The following is a 22,389-nucleotide window of genomic DNA, read 5'->3' as shown; positions in this document are numbered from 1 at the left end:
ACTTCTGAAAGCATGGGAAAACCACAGCCGTAATTCTTCCCGAGGGCTGCAGCTCTACAGTAAGATTAAATGATGACGGTATCCTTTTGGGTAAAATATTCCGGAGGCTAACTAGTCCCCCATTCGGATATTCGTGCGGGACTACTCAGGAAGATGTCGTCATTAGGAGAAACAAAACCGGCGTTCTAAGGAACGAAGTGTAGTACGTTGTGTCCCTTAATCGGGCAGTTGGGTTACAAGACTTAATAAGGGAAATGGATTAGCTGTTATTTGTTGTGGGAATTAGTGAATTTCGGTGGCAGGAGGACCAGGAGTTCCAGTCAGATGAATACAGACTTAAAAATGCAAAGTCATGAATAAGAAAATCGGAATGCGAGTAATCTACTGTGAATAGCTTAGTGAACCGATCGTCGTAGCGAAGACAAACACGAATCCCACGCTTGCCACAGCAGTACAGGTTTATACGCCTACTAGTTCCGCCGATGATAAAGAGCTTGAAGAAATGTGTGATGAAACAAAAAAAAATTATTCAGATAGTTAAGGGACATGAAAATCTAACTGTGACAGGGGACTGGAATTCGATAGTATTACAAGCTTAAATGCATATTAGCTTCGCAGACGATAAGGAAGCTGAAGAAAGGTACGACGAGATAAAGGAAATTATTCAGATAGTACAAGGATATGAAAATGTAATTGTGATAGGACACTCGAATTCGATAGTCGGAAAAGGAAGAGAAGGTAAAATAGTGGATGATTCTAGACTGGGGGAAAGGAATGGAAGAGGAAACCGCCTGAAGAATTTTGCACAGAACATAATTTAATCATCGCTAACACTTGGTATGAGAATCATGAAAGAAGGTTGTATACGTGGAAGAGACCTGGCGACACCAAAAGTTCCAGATTGATATTATGATGGTAAGACAGAGATTAAGGACGCAGATTTTAAATTCTAAGACATTTTCACGGGCCGATGTGCACTCTGACCACAATTTATTGGTTGTGAACTGTAGATTAGAACTGAACAAACTGCAAAAAGGTAGACTGTGCGGCTGGTCCCGGCGTAAATTCGAGTCCTCCCTCGTGCATGGGTGTGTGTGTTTGTCCTCCCATAAGATTTCACACACATTTGAACATTTTTTTTTTTGCAAAAAGGTAGGAAATTAAGGATATGGGACGACGATAAGCCGAAAAAACCCAAAGTTCTTGAGAGTTTCATTGGGACTATTAGGGAAGTATGGACTAGAAAAGGGGAACGGAATACATTAGAAGACGAATGGGTAGCTTTGAGAGATGAAATAGTGAAGGCAGCGGGAATCAAATAAGAAAAAGACAAGACCTGGTAGAAATCCTTGGATGCGACAAGGGATACTGAATTCAATTGATGAATGGAGAAAGTATAAAAATGCAGTAAATGAATCGGGCGAAAGGGAATACAAACGCCTAAAAATGAGACAGAGTAAACTGGAATGGCTAGAGGACAAAGTGTAAGGATTTACAAGCATATTTCACTCGGGGAAAAATATAAACGGACTGCAGGAAAATTAAAGAGACTTTTGGGGAAAAGACAAGCAGCTATACGAATATCAAGATCTCAGATGGGAAACCATTCCTGGCAAAGAAGGGAAAGCTGAAAGGTTGAAAAAAAATGTAGGGGGTCTATACAAGGGAAATTAACTTACTGGCAGTATTTTAGAAATGGAAGAGGGCATAAATGTAGATGACATGGGAGACATGATACTGCGAATATTATTTGACTCGAAGATCAACTAGGCCCCTGGAGAAGACGACATCACATCAGAACTACTGATTACCTTGGAAGAGTCAGCCTGTGACAAAGCTACACCATCTGCTGTGCAAGATGCGCGAGACAGACGAAATACCCCCAGACTTCAAGAATAATGTAATAATTTCTATCCCAAAGAAAGCAGTTGTTGACAGGTGTGAAAATTACAGAACTATCAGTTTAGTAAGTCATGGTTGCAAAACACTAACGGGAGTTCTTAACAGAAGTATGGAAAAACTGGTATAAGTTGACCTCAGGGAAGACGCGTTTGGATTTAAAGAAATGTGCGAACATGCGAGGCAATACTGATCCCACAACTTATCTTACAAGGGAAGCTCCGCATCGCACCTCCCTTACATTTAGTGGTAAAGTGGCTCAGTGGACGGCCCGTCACAAATTGAACACAAATCAAGCATGAAAACAGGAAGAAAGTGTAATGAACTGTTAAAAAAAAAGAGGAAACACAGGAGCTGTGAACGGTCCACGTTAAACATACGAAACATCAAGCTAGCATCAACATCCATAGCGTCGTGGTTATGTAGTCACGGTGATGGACTGCAAAGTGAGGGATCTGTATTCACATCTCATTCATGCGTCATTTCATTTTTTTGCTCAAAATTATGAACTTTCCGTCAGGTCACTGACGTGACTGGTTTCCTTCTGTGGTCTTATCAATTGTTACTACACATTGGTTACAGAATATGGTTCATGTGGTAAGAATATACTACCATCGCAAACATATGTGTTGAATAGTGAGAGCAGGCGATATGCCGCATAGACCGCTCACAGCCGGCCGGAATGGCCGTGCGGTTCAAGGTGCTGCAGTCTGGCACCGAGCGAGCGCTATGGTCGCAGGTTCGAATCCTGCCTCGGGAATGGATGTGTGTGATGTCCTTAGGTTAGTTAGGTTTAATTAGTTCTACGTTCTAGGTGACTGATGGCCTCAGAAGTTAAGTCGCATAGTGCTCAGAGTCATTTGAGCCAAGACTGCTCACAGAAATGAAAACAACAAACAAACGGGTGTGAACTATGCTGCAACAATGGAATTCAAGAGCCAAAATTTCCTAAACGTAGTGCAAGAGTCAGAACATGTGGTGTATAACAAATAGGAGGCACGTGCTTCTGAAGGTTCCTTCTTTACACCTGGATGTTGCAAACGGACATTAAACCACGACACGGATACAGATTTGAATACAGCGAACAGATACGTCAATGACCGGACGGACAGTTCATAATTTTGTAAAAAAAAAAAAAAAAAAAAGAAGAAGAAGAAGAAGAAGAAGAAGTGGGGCCCACCCCCGTGACCACGTAACCACGACGCTGCAGCTCCGCAGATGGGCTAAATGTTTCAAATCTATAAGCTTAGACTGTTCACGCTCTCAATTTTGCTTCCTTTTTTCACATTCAGTACACCTTCTCTCTGTTTTCATGCTTGATCTCCGTTCGTTTTCGACAGGCTATCCACTGGGCCATCTTACCACTAAATCTGAGGGAGATGTGATGGGGAGTTTCCCTTATTGGAAGATAGGTTAAGGAAAGGCGAACCTACATTTACAGCATATTAGAGGCAGCTTTTGACAACGTTGAGAAATACTCTCTTTGAAATGCTCAAGGTAGCAGGGACAAAATACAGGGAGTGAAAGACTATTTACAATTTCTACATCACTTATAAGAGTCGAGGGACATGAAAGGGAGTGGGACAATGTTGTATCCTATCCCCAATGTTACTCAGTTTATGCATTGAGCAAGCAGTAAAGGAAATCAAAGACAAATTTGGAGTAGGAATTAACTTTCAACAAGAAGGAACCTTGATGTTTGCCGATGACATTGTAATTCTATCAGAGACAGCAAAAGACTCGGAAGATCAGCTGAACGGAACGGAGAGTGTCATAAAAGCTGGATAGAAGATGAACATCAACAAAAGCCACACAAGCATAATGGAATATAGCCGAATTAAATCAGGTAATGCTGAGGAAATCTGATTAGGAAACGAGACACTTGAATCAGTAGATAAGTTGTACTATTTGGAAAATAAAATAACTGATCATGGCCGAAATAGAGTGGATACAAAATGTAGACTGACTATGGCAAGAAAAGCGTTTCTGAAGAATAGAAGTTTGCTAACATCGAATGTTGATTTAAGTGTTAGGAAGTCTTTTATGTAAGGTATTTGCTTGGAGTGTAGGCATGTATGAAAGTGAAACATGGACGATAAAGAGTTTAAACAAGAAGAGAATAGTTGTTGTTGTTGTGGTCTTCAGTCCTGAGACTGGTTTGATGCAGCTCTCCATGCTACTCTATCCTGTGCTTCTTCATCTCCCAGTACCTACTGCAACCTACATCCTTCTGAATCTGCTTAGTGTATTCATCTCTTGGTCTCCCTCTACGATTTTTAGCCTCCACGCTGCCCTCCAATGCTAAATTTGTGATCCCTTGATGCCTCAAAACATGTCCTACCAACCGATCCCTTCTTCTAGTCAAGTTGTGCCACAAACTTCTCTTCTCCCCAATCCTATTCAATACCTCCTCATTAGTTACGTGATCTACCCACCTTATCTTCAGCATTCTTCTGTAGCACCACATTTCGAAAGCTTCTATTCTATTCTTGTCCACACTAGTTATTGTCCATGTTTCACTTCCATATATGGCTACACCCCATACAAATACTTTCAGAAACGACTTCCTGACACTTAAATCTATACTCGATGTTAACAAATTTCTCTTCTTCAGAAACGATTTCCTTCCCATTGCCAGTCTACATTTTATATCCTCTCTACTTCGACCATCATCAGTTATTTTACTCCCTAAATAGCAAAACTCCTTTACTACTTTAAGTGTCTCCTTTCCTAATCTAATTCCCTCAGCATCACCCGATTTAATTTGACTACATTCCATTATCCTCGTTTTGCTTTTGTTGATGTTCATCTTATATCCTCCTTTCAAGACACTGTCCATTCCGTTCAACTGCTCTTCCAAGTCTTTTGCTGTCTCTGACAGAATTACAATGTCATCGGCGAACCTCAAAGTTTTTACTTCTTCTCCATGAGTTTTAATGCCTACTCCGAATTTTTCTTTTGTTTCCTTTACTGCTTGCTCAATATACAGATTGAATAACATCGGGGACAGGCTACAACCCTGTCTCACTCCTTTCCCAACCACTGCTTCCATTTCATGCCCCTCGACTCTTATAACTGCCATCTGGTTTCTGTACAAACTGTAAATAGCCTTTCGCTCCCTGTATTTTACCCCTGCCACCTTCAGAATTTGAAAGAGAGTATTCCAGTTAACGTTGTCAAAAGCTTTCTCTAGGTCTACAAATGCTAGAAACGTAGGTTTGCCTTTCCTTAATCTTTTTTCTAAGATAAGTCGTAAAGTTAGTATTGCCTCACGTGTTCCAACATTTCTACAGAATCCAAACTGATCTTCCCCGATGTCTGCTTCTACCAGTTTTTCCATTCGTCTGTAAAGAATTCGCGTTAGTATTTTGCAGCTGTGACTTATTAAACTGATAGTTCGGTAATTTTCACATCTGTCAACACCTGCTGTCTTTGGGATTAGAATTATTATATTCTTCTTGAAGTCTGAGGGTATTTCGCCTGTCTCATACATCTTGCTCACCAGATGGTAGAGTTTTGTCATGACTGGCTCTCCCAAGGCCATCAGTAGTTCTAATGGAATGTTGTCTACTCCCGGGGCCTTGATTCGACTCAGGTCTTTCAGTGCTCTGTCAAACTCTTCACGCAGTATCTTATCTCCCATTTCGTCCTCATCTACATCCTCTTCCATTTCCATAATATTGTCCTCAAGTACTTCGCCCTTGTATAAACCCTCTATATACTCCTTCCACCTTTCTGCCTTCCATTCTTTGCTTAGAACTGGGTTGCCATCTGAGCTCTTGATATTCATACAAGTGGTTCTCTTATCTCCAAAGGTCTCTTCAATTTTCCTGTAGGCAGTATCTATCTTACCCCTAGTGAGACAAGCCTCTACATCCTTACATTTGTCCTCTAGCCATCCCTGCTTAGCCATTTTGCACTTCCTGTCGATTTCATTTTTGAGACGTTAGTATTCCTTTTTGCCTGCTTCATTTACTGCATTTTTATATTTTCTCCTTTCATCAATTAAATTCAATATTTCTTCTGTTACCCAAGGATTTCTTCTAGCCCCCGTCTTTTTACCTACTTGATCCTCTGCTGCCTTCACTACTTCATCCCTCAGAGCTACCCATTCTTCTTCTACTGTATTTCTTTCCCCCATTCCTGTCAATTGTTCCCTTATGCTCTCCCTGAAACTCTCTACAACCTCTCGTTCTTTCAGTTTATCCAGGTCCCATATCCTTAAATTCCCACCTTTTTGCAGTTTCTTCAGTTTCAATCTGCAGATCATAACCAATAGATTGTGGTCAGAGTCCACATCTGCCCCTGGAAATGTCTTACAATTTAAAACCTGGTTCCTAAATCTCTGTCTTACCATTATATAATCTATCTGATACCTTTTAGTATCTCCAGGATTCTTCGAGGTATACAACCTTCTTTTATGATTCTTGAACTAAGTGTTAGCAATGATTAGGTTATGCTCTGTGCAAAATTCTACAAGGCGGCTTCCTCTATCATTTCTTCCCCCCAATCCATATTCACCTACTATGTTTCCTTCTCTCCCTTTTCCTACTGACGAATTCCAGTCACCCATGACTATTAAATTTTCGTCTCCCTTCACTACCTGAATAATTTCTTTTATCTCGTCATACATTTCATCAGTTTCTTCATCATCTGCAGAGCTAGTTGGCATATAAACTTGTACTACTGTAGTAGGCATGGGCTTTGTGTCTATCTTGGCCACAATAATGCGTTCACTACGCTGTTTGTAGTAGCTAACCCGCACTCCTATTTTTTTCTTCATTATTAAACCTACTCCTGCATTACCCCTATTTGATTTTGTGTTTATAACCCTGTAGTCACCTGACCAGAAGTCTTGTTCCTCCTGCCACCGAACTTCACTAATTCCCACTATATCTAACTTTAACCTATCCATTTCCCTTTTTAAATTTTCTAACCTACCTGCCCGATTAAGGGATCTGACATTCCACGCTCCGATCCGTAGAACGCCAGTTTTCTTTCTCCTGATAACGACGTCCTCGTGAGTAGTCCCCGCCCCGAGATCCGAATGGGGGACTATTTTACCTCCGGAATATTTTACCCAAGAGGACGCCATTATCATTTAATCATACAGTAAAGCTGCATGTCCTCGGGAAAAATTACGGCTGTAGTTTCCCCTTGCTTTCATCCGTTCTCAGTACCAGCACAGCAAGGCCGTTTTTGGTTAATGTTACAAGGCCAGATCAGTCAATCATCCAGACTGTTGCCCCTGCAACAACTGAAAAGGCTGCTGCCCCTCTTCAGGAACCACATGTTTGTCTGGCCTCTCAACAGATACCCCTCCGTTGTGGTTGCACCTACGGTACGGCCATCTGTATCGCTGAGGCACGCAAGCCTCCCCACCAACGGCAAGGTCCATGGTTCATGCAGAAAATAGAAGCTTTTGAAATGTGGCCTTACATAAGAATGCTGAAGGTTAGATGGGTAGAACACGTAATTAATGAGGAAACACTGAATAGAATTGGGGAGACAAGGAATTTGTTGCTCACCTTGACTAACAAGGGGGAGGCCGCCAATTGTGAAATTCAGATTCAATTCATACTGCGCATGATAAAAGCTCATGGCCAGAGGTGTAATGTGGCAAAGCACCAAGATCCACTTCTCAGCCTTTGTCGAGAAAATCGACAGTTAAAATAAACCGTGGCTGTGAAATACTCTGAACGATTAATAATTATCGACAGCGTCGTAGCTCAGCGGTAAGCGCTCGGGTTCGTAATCCGAAGGTCGCCGGATCGAATTTCGCGCCATGCAATTTTTTTTTTTAGTATTTGGTTTTTATTATTCAAATGTGTCTATATACACACACACACACACACACACACACACACACACACACACACATATATATATATATATATATATATATATATATATATATATATAATTCCCGGCAATCAGTTGCAACAATTATGCATATAATAAGTTGTTGAAGGTCGTTTGTCGTGGAAAAACTGGCGACTTCGAACATCATTATGTTTTCCGCAAACAAAGTTGTATTTCACAAATGTTATTAATTGTCTTCATAATGTTAACCACGTATAGTTAACGGAAGACGTAGAAACGATATTCCGAAACGAATACGTATAGCGTAAGTCAAACGTTAGAATTAGAATAGAGACCCCACGAACACAAATTTGCTGTGGCAGGTATGAAATATAAGCTCCGTTACTCGCTCGTTACACATGAAGGGCAGATGTTGAATGGGCCGAAACGAGCCGCCGCATAAAAGCGTAGTTGCCTGCTAACTTCGAAAGAAGGTAGATGCGGTCCCCAGCGCAACTTATAACATCGTCGAAAATCAGTGCGGACGTGAGAGCTTTGGTACACCCTGTTAAACAAACGTAAAAATGGAGGCGGTACAATTGGAGAGCGATCCGCCTTCACCAAAATGCATAAGCAATTCATTAATAGTTAATAGTTAATAGTTTATATATATATATATATATATATATATTTGAATTACAAAAACCTAATAATAAAAAAAAATGTTGCACGGTACCAGATTCGATCCGGCGACCTTCCAATTTCAAACCCGAGCGCTTACCGCTGCGCCACGACGTTGTGTAAAACTATTAACCGTAGAGGGCATTTCACCGCAACGGTTTATTTTAACTGTCGATTTTCTCGACAACGGCTGTGAAGTGCATCTTGGTGCTTTGCCACTTTGCCACATTATACCTCTGGCCATGAGCTTTTATTATGCGCAGTATGAATCGAATCTGAATTTCACAATTGGCGGCCTCCCCTTGTAAGTAGAGGATCGGTTGATGGGACACACTCTGAAATATCAAGAGGTCGCCAATTTAGAGTTGGAGGTAAGTGTGTGGGGTAATAATTGAAGAGGAAGACCAAGGGATGAAGACAGTAAGGAGATTCATAAGGATGCAGTTTGCATTTGTTAGTCGTAAATGAAGAGGTCTGCACAGGATAGAGTAGCATGGAGAGCTGCATCAAATCAGTCTTTGGGCTGAAGACCACTACAACAACATATATCATGCATAAATTTTGACACAGGGCTGGCACGGAGTGTTCTCATACGGAGTTCAAAAGTTCTGCGGGAATACCGTGTATTCCAGGTGCCTTGTTTTGGCGTAGGTCTTTATGTGCTCTCCTAGTATATTATCTTCCATCTCAGTTTCAACTACTTCTTCTTCACTTTCTACAGCTCAGTTCTCATTTTATTTCTTATGTACAGCCTTTCATTCCTCCAGCAAGCCTCTTCTTGCATAGTTAGCACTAGCTTGTCACCCGATCTGCAGGATATGCGTATTCACAAGTGAGTTTCAAGGCCCGAAATATACTATATTGGTCACTTCGTTCACAAGAGGACACCAGTTCTTGCATAATTTTACCACAGGATGTAGCAGTAGATATAGGTTAACTTATCGGTGAGAGAACTTGCTGCATTCGGTTTGACTTCCTGTACAAAATCAGTTTGTACCTTTTGGCACAGTATTGTATTAGTAGTTACAGTAAATAACAAGGAGTATTGTTTGAAAGCGGGCGTGTCGACCCGAAACCGGTAACCACCCCAGCAAAGATTGTGTATTCATGCAACTGAGACAGACAAAATAAAACATTATCAGATTTCCATAATAAAGTATGGCTGTGCGCACGACGTAGGCTCCACCTCTAGGCAGGTCTGCTGTCTCGCCATTCTGATACATTTATTTGATTTAAGTCACTATATGCTCTTGGCTTAGAACGCTATTCCACAGGTGACTCACCTGCAGGACATATTGTCTTTGATTCATGTTTCTCAAGGAGTAGCTCCTCGGGTCCTGTGTTCAAATGGTTCAAATCTCTCTGAGCACTATGGGACTTAACTTCTGAGGCCATCAGTCCCCTAGATCTGTGAACTACTTGAACCTAACTAACCTAAGGACATCACACACATCCATGCCAGAGGCAGGATTCGAACCTGCGACCGTAGCGGTCGCGCAGTTCCATACTGTAGCGCCTAGAACCGCTCGGCCACTCCGGCCGGCTCAAGTGTTCATTTCAGTTATATAGCCCACAGTATTCATTTGTGTTAGGTTTGGAAACGTGGACAGATATGGATAAAAAAAAAAACAATTTTGCTTCTCACGTCTGTGAACGGTTGTGCAAACCAGTCCTCTCCCTCTTAACCATCAGTAAGCAGGTTATGTTGATCATAGTACATCTCTACTTATGCAGCAAAACTAGCAATTTCATGGCTCTTGTGTAACTTTCGAGACGACTTTCTGTTGTTCATTTAGGGCTGCCTATCATGTAACCAATGTAACCAAAGTACTTGAATATTAGATCGACTTTATAAAAAGAACATCAGAATTCGACTTTTTACTACGTTGAAATATCCCTTTGTGCAGTCATGAAACACTTGGCCTTGTCTGATTCAGGTTCAGTACTGGTTTTCAAATAACTCTTTCTCCCAATTAGCGGCACCTCTCATACATGTAATCATGTAATGAACACACTTTGCACCGCCACTCACTACATATCATCTTAGCGTAATACTTTCATCTCCAAGGTAACTGCTGTTGTAGTTTATCGCTGAATTCATTTTTCGCCGGAAGTCAAAGGTCTTACCAATCTTCTACACAGTGGAGTTGTGCTTAAATTCAAATTGCATGTTAGAACGGAGAACTATTAGCTTTCACTACATCGCAAAACAATCCTAGTTCAAAAATATTGTATTAAGTAAATTGTCATATTAGAGGATTGCCTTCCGCAAACCTAAAGTTAACGTGATTGCCGTGCCGAGGAATCACTTCTTTATCAACATCATCATCTACATCCATATTCGGCAAGCCACCTGACGGTATGTGGCGGAGGGTACTTTGAGTACCTCTATCGGTTCTCCCTTCTATTCCAGCCTCGTATTGTTCGTGGAAAGAAAGATTGTCGGTATGCTTCTGTGTGGGTTCTAATCTCCCCGATTGTATCCTCATGGTCTCTTCGCGAGATATACGTAGGAGGGAGCAATATACTGCTTGACTCCTCGGTGAAGGTATGTTCTCGAAACTTCAACAAAAGCCCGTACCGAGCTACTGAGCGTCTCTCCTGCAGAGTCTTCCACTGGAGTTTATCTATCATCTCCGTAACGCTTTCGCAATTACTAAATGATCCTGTAACGAAGCGAGCTGCTCTCCGTTGGATCTTCTCTATCTCTTCTATCAACTCCATCTGGTACGGATCCCACACTGGTGAGCAATATTCAAGCAGTGGGCGAACAAGTGTATTGTAACCCACTTCCTTTGATTTCGGATTGCATTTCTTTAGGATTGTTCCAGTGAATCTCAGTCTGGCATCTGCTTTACCGACGATCAACTTTATAAGATCATTCCATTTTAAATCACTCCTAATGCCTATTCCCAGATAATTTATGGAATTAACTGCTTCCAGTTGCTGGTCTGCTACATTGTACCTAAATGATAAAGGATCTTACTTTCTATTTATTCGCAGCACATTACACTTGCCTACATTGAGATTCAATTGCCATTCCCTGCACCATGCATCAATTCGTTGCAGATCATCCTGCATTTCAGTACAATTTTCAATTGTTGCAACCTCTCGATATGCTACAGCCTCATCCGTAAAAATCGTCAGTGAACTTCCGATGTTATCCACAAGGTCATTTATGTATATTGTGAATAGCAAAGGTCCTACGACACTCCCCTGTGGCATACCTGAAATCACTCTTACATGCTGCGTTCCGTTACCTAGGTTCAATCCAATCGCACAATTGGTCTGATAGTGCATATGCTCTTACTTTGTTCATTAAACGACTGTGGGGAACTGTATCGAACTCCTTGCGGAAGTCAAGAAACACTGCATCTACCTGGGACCCGTGTCTATGGCCTTCTGAGTCTCGTGGACGAATAGCGCGAGCTGGGTTTCACACGATCGTCTTTTTCGAAACCCATGTTGATTCCTACAGAGTAGATTTCTAGTCTCCAGGAAAGTCATTATACTCGAACATAATACGTGTTTCAAAATTGTAGCCGGCCGGTGTGGCCGTGCGGTTAAAGGCGCTTCAGTTTGCAACCGCGTTACCGCTACGGTCGCAGGTTCGAATCCTGCCTCGGGCATGGATGTGTGTGATGTCCTTAGGTTAGTTAGGTTTAAGTAGTTCTAAGTTCTAGGGGACTTATGACCACAGATGTTGAGTCCCATAGTGCTCAGAGCCATTTTAACCATTTGAACCAAAATTGTACACCTGATCGACGTTAGAGATATTGGTCTGTAGTTCTGCACATCCATTCGACGTCCCATCTTGAAAAGGGGGATGACCTGTGCCCTTTTACAATCCTTTGGAACGCTACACTCTTCTAGAGACCTACGATACACCGCTGTACGAAGGGGGGCAAGTTCCTTTGCGTACTCTGTGTAAAATCGAACTGGTATCCTATAAGGTCCAGCTGCCTTTGATCTTTTTAGCGATTTTAATTGTTTTTCTATCCCCCTGCTATCTATTTCGGTACCTACCATTTTGTCATCTGTGCGACAATCTAGAGAAGGAACTACAGTGCAGTCTTCCTCTGTGAAACAACTTTGGAAAAAGACATTTAGTATTTCGGCCTTTAGTCTGTCATCCTCTGTTTCAGTACCATTTTGGTCACAGAGTGTCTGGACATTTTGTTTTGATCCACCTACTGCTTTGACATAAGACCAAAATTTCTTAAGATTTTCTGCCAAGTTAGTACATAAAACTTTACTTTCGAATTCATGGAACGCCTCTCGCATAGCCCTCCTCACACTACATTTCGCTTCACGTAATTTTTGTTTGTCTGCAAGGCTTTGGCTACATTTATGTTTGCTGTGAAGTTTCCTTTGCTTCCGCAGCAGTTTTCAAACTCGGTTGTTGTACCACGGTGGCTCTTCTCCATCTCTTACGACCTTGCTTGGCACATACTCATCTAAGGAATATTGTGCGATGGTTTTGAACTTTGCTCACTGATCCTCATCACTATCTGTACTTGAGACAAAACTTTTGTGTTGAGCCGTCAAGTATTCTGAAATCTGCTTTTTGTCACTTTTGCTAAACAGAAAAATCTTCCTACCTTTTTTAATATTTCTATTTACGGCTGAAATCATCGATGCAGTAATCGCTTTATGGTCGCTGATTCCCTGTTCTGCGTTAACTGTTTCAAATAGTTCGGGTCTGTTTGTCACCAGATGGTTTAATATGTTATTGCTACGAGTCGGTTGTCTGTTTAACTGCTCAAGGTAGTTTTCAGATAAAGCACTTTAAAAAAATTTCACTGGATTCTTTGCCCCTGCCACCCGTTGTGAACGTTTGAGTCTCCCAGTCTATATCCGGCAAATTAAAATCTCCACCCAGAACTATAACATGGTGGGGAAATCTACTTGAAATATTTTCCAAATTATCCTTCAGGTGCTCAGCCACAACAGCTGCTGAGCCAGGGGGCCTATAGAGACATCCAATTACCATGTCTGAGCCTGCTTTAACTGTGACCTTCACCCAAATTATTTCACATTTCGGATCTCCGTCAATTTCCTTCGATACTATTGCACCTTTTATTGCTATAAACACGCCTCCCCCTTCACTGTCCTGCCTGTCTCTGCGGTATACATTCCAATCTGAGTTTAGAATTTTATTACTCTTTACATCTGGTTTCAGCCAACTTTGTGGCCCTCGTACTATGTGGGCATTGTGACTGTTTATTAACGAGAGCAGTTCTGAGACCTTTCTATAGACGCTCCTGCAGTTTACTATTATCACTGTTATTCCCCGTTGCGTTTTGCCTACTACTACCGTGTCGCGTCTGAGGAGGCGTCTTGCCGGGCTTAGGGAGGGAATTCTCTAACGTAAAAAACCCACATGTGCACCCCACACGTTCACCGCTACCCTTGTAGCCGCTTCCTGCACACCACAACATCCAAGTAGATTTTTCATATGATGAGTTATTTTTTACCTTTCTAATCAGTTGATCTTTTCTTTAGTAATCATCAATATTATCCTACCTGACAACCGCGTAGTGCAAAGAAATTCCATACAGAGAGATTATTAAATTACGTCGCAATAAAATGCAATAAGGCATAAGACATTCTAATGGTTTCACAAGCATCATTGGCGGTTTCTTAATCCTCAGAACACTTTCGATGGCATATTCTTCCTTAACCTTTTATAGTGTTTGAGAGAGAGACGTAACTAGACCGAAAGACGTAGACATTGTACAAAATTTGCGAGGTAAAAAGCTAATTGCTGTTGTAGATTTTTAACATAGAGGACGAGTAAGGTATATTTATTGACAGCACGTTCCCCATTTAGTCTTACTGAGACTGCCATAATGAATAACCGATCGAAGTAGTGCATCTGTTTGGTTCGAAAGTAGTTGTGCCATTTTTGAACGAACCACTTCGGAATTCACTTGAAGAGTTGGAGAAATCTGCGTCTCAATGGTCAGATGTGGATTTAAAACCCTTTCTACCAGAATTGGAGAGAAGTCAACGTAGAGGTACAATGAAGGCTTTCACGACCGGATGGTACTGTTGTTGATAATTCTTCCTTGTTATATGGCCGTGGTCCATGAAATTCTTCTATTCCCAACGTTTCGTCCAGTACTACGTTGGACATCCTCAGGGATATGGCTGGTCCTGCTGAGTCCTGCCGACTGACGAGTCGGGCGTCGGAGAGCGACCTAAATACCGAGGAAAGTGGGCGTGGTCTAGCTTGCACATAGTAGCAGAGAGAAAACTAGTCAAAGATAAAATGTAACTATCGATAATAGTCCGTCATAGATAAAAATCACTTATCGATTCTGTAACGCCACTGTCCATATCTCACTTAATTTCAAGGCCTCTTCTTTTCTATTAAAATTATCTTCATGTTTATGTTTATAAATTTCAATAGCCTCCCTATACAGTCATGGATAATAGATTGTGGTAGCACTTAAAAGTGTAGTTTCAGAAAACTTAACTACGTGGTCACCTGACTGAAGTGCATGTTCCGCAACTGCCGATTTATCTATTTTTCCCAGTCGTCAAAGACTTTTATGCTCCTTTACCCCCGTATTCACATTTCTTTTCGTAGTACCAATGTAGACCTTGTCACAAGTACACGGAATTTTATACACACCGCTAGATGATAATGGTGGCCTTCTATCTTTAACAGAACGAAGTACTTGTCCTATTTTTCTGGTAGGTCTGAATACCGGTTTCACTTTATGTTTCAGCAAAATTTTGCCGATTCGATCTGTAACCTTACTAATGAAAGGTAAAAATACCGTGTTCCTCCATTGCTGTGTACCATCCTTGTCCTTTGGCCTGCTGTAATTAGGTCTTAAAACTCTATTAATTTCTTTGTTTAATTTCCCCACCATGTTATAGTTCTGGGTGGAGATTTTAATTTGCCGGATATAGACTGGGAGACTCAAACGTTCATAACGGGTGGCAGGGACAAAGAATCCAGTGAAATTTTTTTAAAGTGCTTTATGGGTCAAATGGTTCAAATGGCTCTGAGCACTATGGGACTTAACAGCTGTGGTCATCAGTCCCCTAGAACTTAGAACTACTTAAACCTAACTAACCTAAGGATATCACACACATCCATGCCCGAGGCAGGATTCGAACCTGCGACCGTAGCAGTCGCGCGATTCCGGACTGCGCGCCTAGAACCGCGAGACCACCGCGGCCGGCAAAGTGCTTTATCTGAAAACTACCTTGAGCAGTTAAACAGACAACCGACTCGTGGCAATAACATATTAAACCATCTGGTGACAAACAGACCCGAACTATTTGAAACAGTTAACGCAGAACAGGGAATCAGCGATCATAAAGCGGTTACTGCATTGATGATTTCAGCCGTAAATAGAAATATTAAAAAAGGTAGGAAGATTTTTCTGTTTAGCAAAAGTGACAAAAAGCAGATTTCAGAATACTTGACGGCTCAACACAAAAGTTTTGTCTCAAGTACAGATAGTGATGAGGATCAGTGGACAAAGTTCAAAACCGTCGTACATAATGCGTTAGATGAGTATGTGCCAAGCAAGATCGTAAGAGATGGAAAAGAGCCACCGTGGTACAACAACCGAGTTAGAAAACTGCTGCGGAAGCAAAGGGAACTTCACAGCAAACATAAACATAGCCAAAGCCTTGCAGACAAACAAAAATTACGTGAAGCGAAATGTAGTGTGAGGAGGGCTATGCAAGAGGCGTTCCATGAATTCGAAAGTAAAGTTCTATGTACTAACTTGGCAGAAAATCTTAAGAAATTTTGGTCTTATGTCAAAGCAGTAGGTGGATCAAAACAAAATGTCCAGACACTCTGTGACCAAAATGGTACTGAAACAGAGGATGACAGACTAAAGGCCGAAATACTAAATGTCTTTTTCCAAAGTTGTTTCACAGAGGAAGACTGCACTGTAGTTCCTTCTCTAGATTGTCGCACAGATGACAAAATGGTAGGTACCGAAATAGATGGCAGGGGGATAGAAAAACAATTAAAATCGCTAAAAAGATCAAAGGCAGCTGGACCTTATAGGATACCAGTTCGATTTTACACAGAGTACGCAAAGGAACTTGCCCCCCATCTTACAGCGGTGTACCGTAGGTCTCTAGAAGAGTATAGCGTTCCAAAGGATTGTAAAAGGGCACAGGTCATCCCCCTTTTCAAGATGGGACGTCGAATGGATGTGCAGAACTACAGACAATATCTCTAACGTCGATCAGATGTACAATTTTGGAACACGTATTATGTTCGAGTATAATGACTTTCCTGGAGACTAGAAATATACTCTGTAGGAATCAGCATGGGTTTCGAAAAAGACGATCGTGTGAAACCCAGCTCGCGCTATTCGTCCTCGACACTCAGAAGGCCATAGACACGGGTCCCAGGTAGATGCAGTGTTTCTTGACTTCCGCAGCAACAACGTAGAGGTCACTAGGAACAGAACATAAACTTAGATTTGACAAGAACGGGGAAGGAGATGAGCTGTACCCTTCCCGGGGGAATCTCACAGCGATTACCTTAAGTGATTAAAGGAAGTTATGTAGAAATCTGTCAACATGTATTGGTTTTAACGCCATTCCTTCAGGATACGAGTCCTTTACTGTCTGGATACTGAACCACGGAAAAAGACAAATATCGTCCTTTCCGTCTATTTTGGTTGCGTTGGTTCCCTCGTGGACAGCATATTGACGAAGGACAGGTGTCCCAATTAAGTTACGTGTATCAAATTTATTTCCTTCTAGATCGCATAAGAGATTTAGTTACTTATTATGTGACAATGATTATTCACGCTTTGATTACCATATGTCTTATCGTGACAATAAAGAAAATTTAGTGAGGAATGTATCCGACTGGGAAATCCGTAACCTTTTCTTCATGTTTCATCAGGCATCTGTCCTATGTTTGGATCTTACGCACTCTGAGAGCTGTTATTAACTTGTCGCATGTCCATTAAGACCAACAACACTTCTCGCAGATAACGAGTTTCTTAATGTTTGAACTGAAAGTAAATATCTGTTTTGAAAGAAATCATTATTCTTTCTTTGCTTTTCTATTTTCCTAACAGTTTCTTGTAACTAAGAAGTGATGACAAACACACAGACAGCATGTATGCTGTAAATTTAAGGAACCGCAACCAGTACAACTAAAAATATGTTCTTTACTCTTTCTTGTATTTTAATTAAAAACCGGCAATGCAAATCACTTATTCTAACCTTTCACATAGTTTCATTATAAAATATCTTAAACCGTCTACCGTAGACGGCAGCTGTTCCAGCAGTAAATTTGATTATCCAGAAGTTATACTATCCTAAACAAAACACTTTATGCCTGATACCAAGCCTAAATGATACTTACCATACGCAAATAAATTAATATGACGTTAATAATAATAATAAAACTTTTGATAACTGACGAGGTGAAAAGATTCCACCGATCTGTCATTAACAAAAGGAAGAAAACGTTTCCTCTATGTCATATTCTCTCCTTTCGTGTACGTTTGTATTTTGGTCTCCAGCTGTTTTCTTCCTTTCAGTTTCGTTTCATTGTCGCTCTGTCTTACAATGCCACTCATATGAGATAAAATCTTTATGTAGCGTAAGCGCTGCTGAAGGACCTAGGTACAGATTATATTTTAACTTTATTTCATCTTAGTGGTGCTTGTAAAAAGAATGTGATTATGAGTACACTTATCATAATGCTGCCGTACAACTTATTTATAATACAAGTATAAAGCTAACTTGAATCCCGTGCATTATAACAAAGGCGCGCTGAAATACATCCTCAAACGCGATCTAGTCTTCGAGGGCCAAGTTAATATGTGGCGTTCTCATCGGCGTTGATCACAACTAGTGATTGCTCATGACTCCAGCCACTAACAAATTTTACGTATGCGCAGACGCACTTTAACAATTCGCAAATTTGCTATATATTGGAAGTCTGTGGACACAGGAAATGACAGCAATAAACACAAATACACACTCTAAAGCAGTCAGTGAGCATAGCATGCTCACATTCTCATTGACCGTCGTTGTCCAGCATTTAATTCATGAGTGATATTTCTGTCTCTGTCTGGTATTAACAATAATCGATTAGTCGATCTACATCGATATCACTACATCTACATCATTTCCCTGCAGTCCACACTTAAGCACCCGGCAGAGGGTTCTTCGGACCACCTTCAGATTATTTCTCTGCCGTTGCACTCCCTAATAGCGCATAGGAAAAATGAACACTTGTATCTTCCTGTACGAGCTGTGATTTCTCTTATTTCATTACGACGATCATATCTCCCTATGTAGGGTGGTGACAATAAAATGTTTTCACATTCAGAACAGAAAGTTGATGGTTGAAATTTCGTCAGAAGCTGTCGCCACAACGTTTTTTCCTTTAATAATTGCCATACCAACTCGCTTGTCATACCCGTGGCACCCTCTCCAATATTTGGCGATGATACAGGGTGAATAATATTGAACTATACGAAATAAAATCGTCATAACATCTGAACGATTTGCGTTAAGACGGTCAAACTGCCCAGTTGACCGCGGTGCAAGATGGGAATTAGCACGAGCTGTGTGGTTTGGCTTAGCGACGAATCCCACATTCATCTGAATGAATTCATCAATGAGCCAAACTGGCCCATTTGGTGGACTGAGAACCCGTATTTCGCGATCGAGAACTCTCCTCACCCTCAACGGGTGACTGTGTTGTGTGCAATGTCGAGTCACGGAATAATCCGTGTGGTGTTCCTTGATAGCACGGTAACTACCGAACGGTATATGAAGGTTTTGGAAGATTATGTCATCATCCAAACGGACCCTGATTTCGACAAGATGCGTTTCATACAAGACAGAGCTTGACCCCATCAAAGCATGTGAGTGTTTGATGCCCTGGACGAACACTTTGGGGATCTCATTCTGACTCTGTGATACCGAGAGGACATTGGTATAGGCCTAAATTTGCAGCCATATTCTCGTGATCTCAACACATGAGATTCCTTTTCGTGGAACTGTATTAAAGACAATGTGTACAGCAATAGCACCAAAACCAGTGCTGAGCTGAAAACAGCCATTCAGGAGGTTATCGACAGTATCGATGTTCCAACTCTTCAGCAGGTCATGCAGAATTTCACAATTCGCCTGCGTAGCATCATCGCCATTAATGGCAGGCACATCGAACATGTCATAAGATAAATTCGAATATCTGTAGTGACGTTTACATGTTGAAGAAAGTGTGTACACGCCGTAGTTTGTAAGTAATTGACGTTTTCTTTTTATATATAGTTCAGTAACTGTTTTCCTGTATAAACGAGCTGCACTTGTTTAAACTTTTTCTATGCCCTCCGCAATCCTGTCTGTTAAGGATCCTACACACCACAGTAGTTCTCTAGCAGAAGACGAACAAGCGTAGTGTAGGCAATCTCTTTAGTAGACCTGTTACATTTTCAAAGTTTCTGCAAATATAACGTAGTCTTTAGTCTGCCTTTTCCATAACATTATCTATGTCATTGTCCGAATTTAAGCTATTTTTAACTGTAATTCCTAGGTATTTTTTGAATTATCAGCTTTTAAATTTATGTAATTTATCGTGTAACCGATTTCACTTTTCGTACCACACGGATATAGCCTCTAAGTCATTTTGCAGTTGGTTTTTATCTTTTGATGGCTTTACTAGATGGAAATGACACCATGAGAGGGAAAAAATCTAAGAGGGTTGCTCAGCTTGCCTTCTAAATTGCTTATATAGATTAGGAACAGAAAAGGGTCTATAACATTTCCTTGGGGGATCTCCGGGTATTACTTCCCTTTTACTCGAGGGCTTTCCATCGATTACTAACAACTGTGACGTTCCCGAAAAGAAATCATTAATCCAGTAGCACAACTAAAGCGATACTCCTACTGCAGATCGACGTCAGTGATACGTGGCTGCTAAATAATCTGGACTGGCGCCCTTGGCTTTATTAAGTGCTTTAAGCCGTTTCGCTGCACCGACAGTATCTGCTTCTAAGTTCCTTGTGTTGACAGTTGATCTTGGTTTGAATTCTGGAATATTTATTTCGTCCTCCTTGGTGAAGGTATTTCGGGAAACTTTTTAATTAATCAGCTTTTGTAGTGCTGCTATGGGTAATAGCATTGCCATCTCACAATGACGATATTGATTGTGTACTGCCGCTGTTGTAAATTACATACGGCCAGACTCTATTTGAATTTTCTGTCGTATTTCGAGACAGAGTTTCTTTGTGGAAGCCATTAAAATCTTCAAGTCCACGCCAAGTTTCGAGTTTCAGCAAACATCAACAATCTTTTAGATTCTTTGTTCTTTTAAATTTGGCACGCTTTTACCGTTGCTTCTGCTACAGTATTCTGAACTGTTTTGTGTGCCACGAGATATCAGTAACATCTTTTATTAATTTGTTCGGTATAAATCCCTCGACCGCCTTAGATACTACTTCTTTAAATTTAAGCCACATCTGGTCTTCACTTTCATAGTTAGCTGAGAAGGAGTGGAAACAGGCTCTTAGGAAGACATCAATCGAATTTTTACTTGCTTTCTTGAGTAGATGTATTTTGCGTTTAATTTTGCTAGATTTGAATATTGCGGTGGTCAGTCTTGCTATAAGGGTTTACTGATCACTAATCCCTGTATCCGTCATGTTGCTCCCTACTTGCTGGACGACGGTACCTGGTACTGGACGCAAATATGTCGTCGCCCACTGTAACTGACTCTTTTGACAGCAGTATTTCCTGGGTGAAGGTATTCAGAATACATCACTGTTAAGATAGCAGGTGAAATCCCATTGCCTTCACGGCTTCTGACATGGGGTACCCCATGAGATGTACGCCCACGATCTGGTGGCTTTCGCGCTCTCTGTTGTGTGTTCTCCTCATCCCGCGCTAGACCGTCAGGCCGTCGTCCAGTGCTAGACCTGATTACGTCGCAGTGACGTCACACCTCTAGTTGTATTTGCCGTACTGACAGGTAACTCCTACACCTCCCCCCCCCCCTCCAGTTAGTCTCTTTATCTCTCCAACTCAGCAGTGATTTCCTGTTTCACTAAGTTCTTGACCTTCCGAGTCCAGAGTGGAATGTGTATTTCGTTGATAAATATCTGCAAACCCCCAATACATTATGCAAGGTATGATAAAACTTCAAATGGGATGATTCTCAGAGGTGACTTAATGGCACAGAACAAATTCTTTGCCTGCTGCTTATAACGAAACTTTGAACAGGTATGTACCAATTAGTAAGGACGAAGTTAACGGCTCCTATCCTCAGAAACTAAAACTGTGTTCCCTAGCCCAAAAACACACTTATTTGTCGCTGTAGACTCACTTTATCGTCATACACTTCATCTAATGTTTCTCGAGTTATTAGGTTCTACTCTGCAAGTAATTATACCTGTATATGTTTACGGAATATATTTCACTGGGTTAAAGTCATCTAATTTGGAATGCACATACTCTCTGTGACCTTTTATGACTAGTTTCGAATGTATGTCCATTGTCGGTTGGGAATATAGTGCAGGAAAAGCATACATTAGCTACGAAAAAATGTTTTCGTATGCTGAAGAAATAAAACATACTACATTCGAGTCATTTTATTTGGATTTATATGATCTGCTATAATACAGCATCACTTGAAAGAGAAATAACGTTTCCACATATCAACGTCTCCCATATCCTTTCCAGTGAAATCCAGTCACAAGTTTCTTTAGATTCGTGAACAGGTGTAAGATAGAGGATGCAAAGGCTGTTTGATATACCTTATATAACAGTAGTTTTCACTTCAAAGGACTTAGTTTCTTCCACTTCAAAACCATATTTGCCGATCTTTGCGTTGCCTTCATGTAAAATGCAGTTTATTTTTGTTTCTTAGCTCAGCCCTTTATTGCACTCGTTTTCATCCACATTATGCCGTTCTTGGAATCAAACCAGTTTCTCTTAGAACATCAGCCAGCATTCATGAAGAACCAATAGTTTGGAACGCAGCTTACAATA

Source organism: Schistocerca piceifrons, chromosome 2, assembly GCF_021461385.2.
Source record: "Schistocerca piceifrons isolate TAMUIC-IGC-003096 chromosome 2, iqSchPice1.1, whole genome shotgun sequence".
In the NCBI taxonomy this organism is placed as follows: Eukaryota; Metazoa; Arthropoda; class Insecta; order Orthoptera; family Acrididae; genus Schistocerca; species Schistocerca piceifrons.
This window is presented reverse-complemented; position numbering follows the sequence as displayed.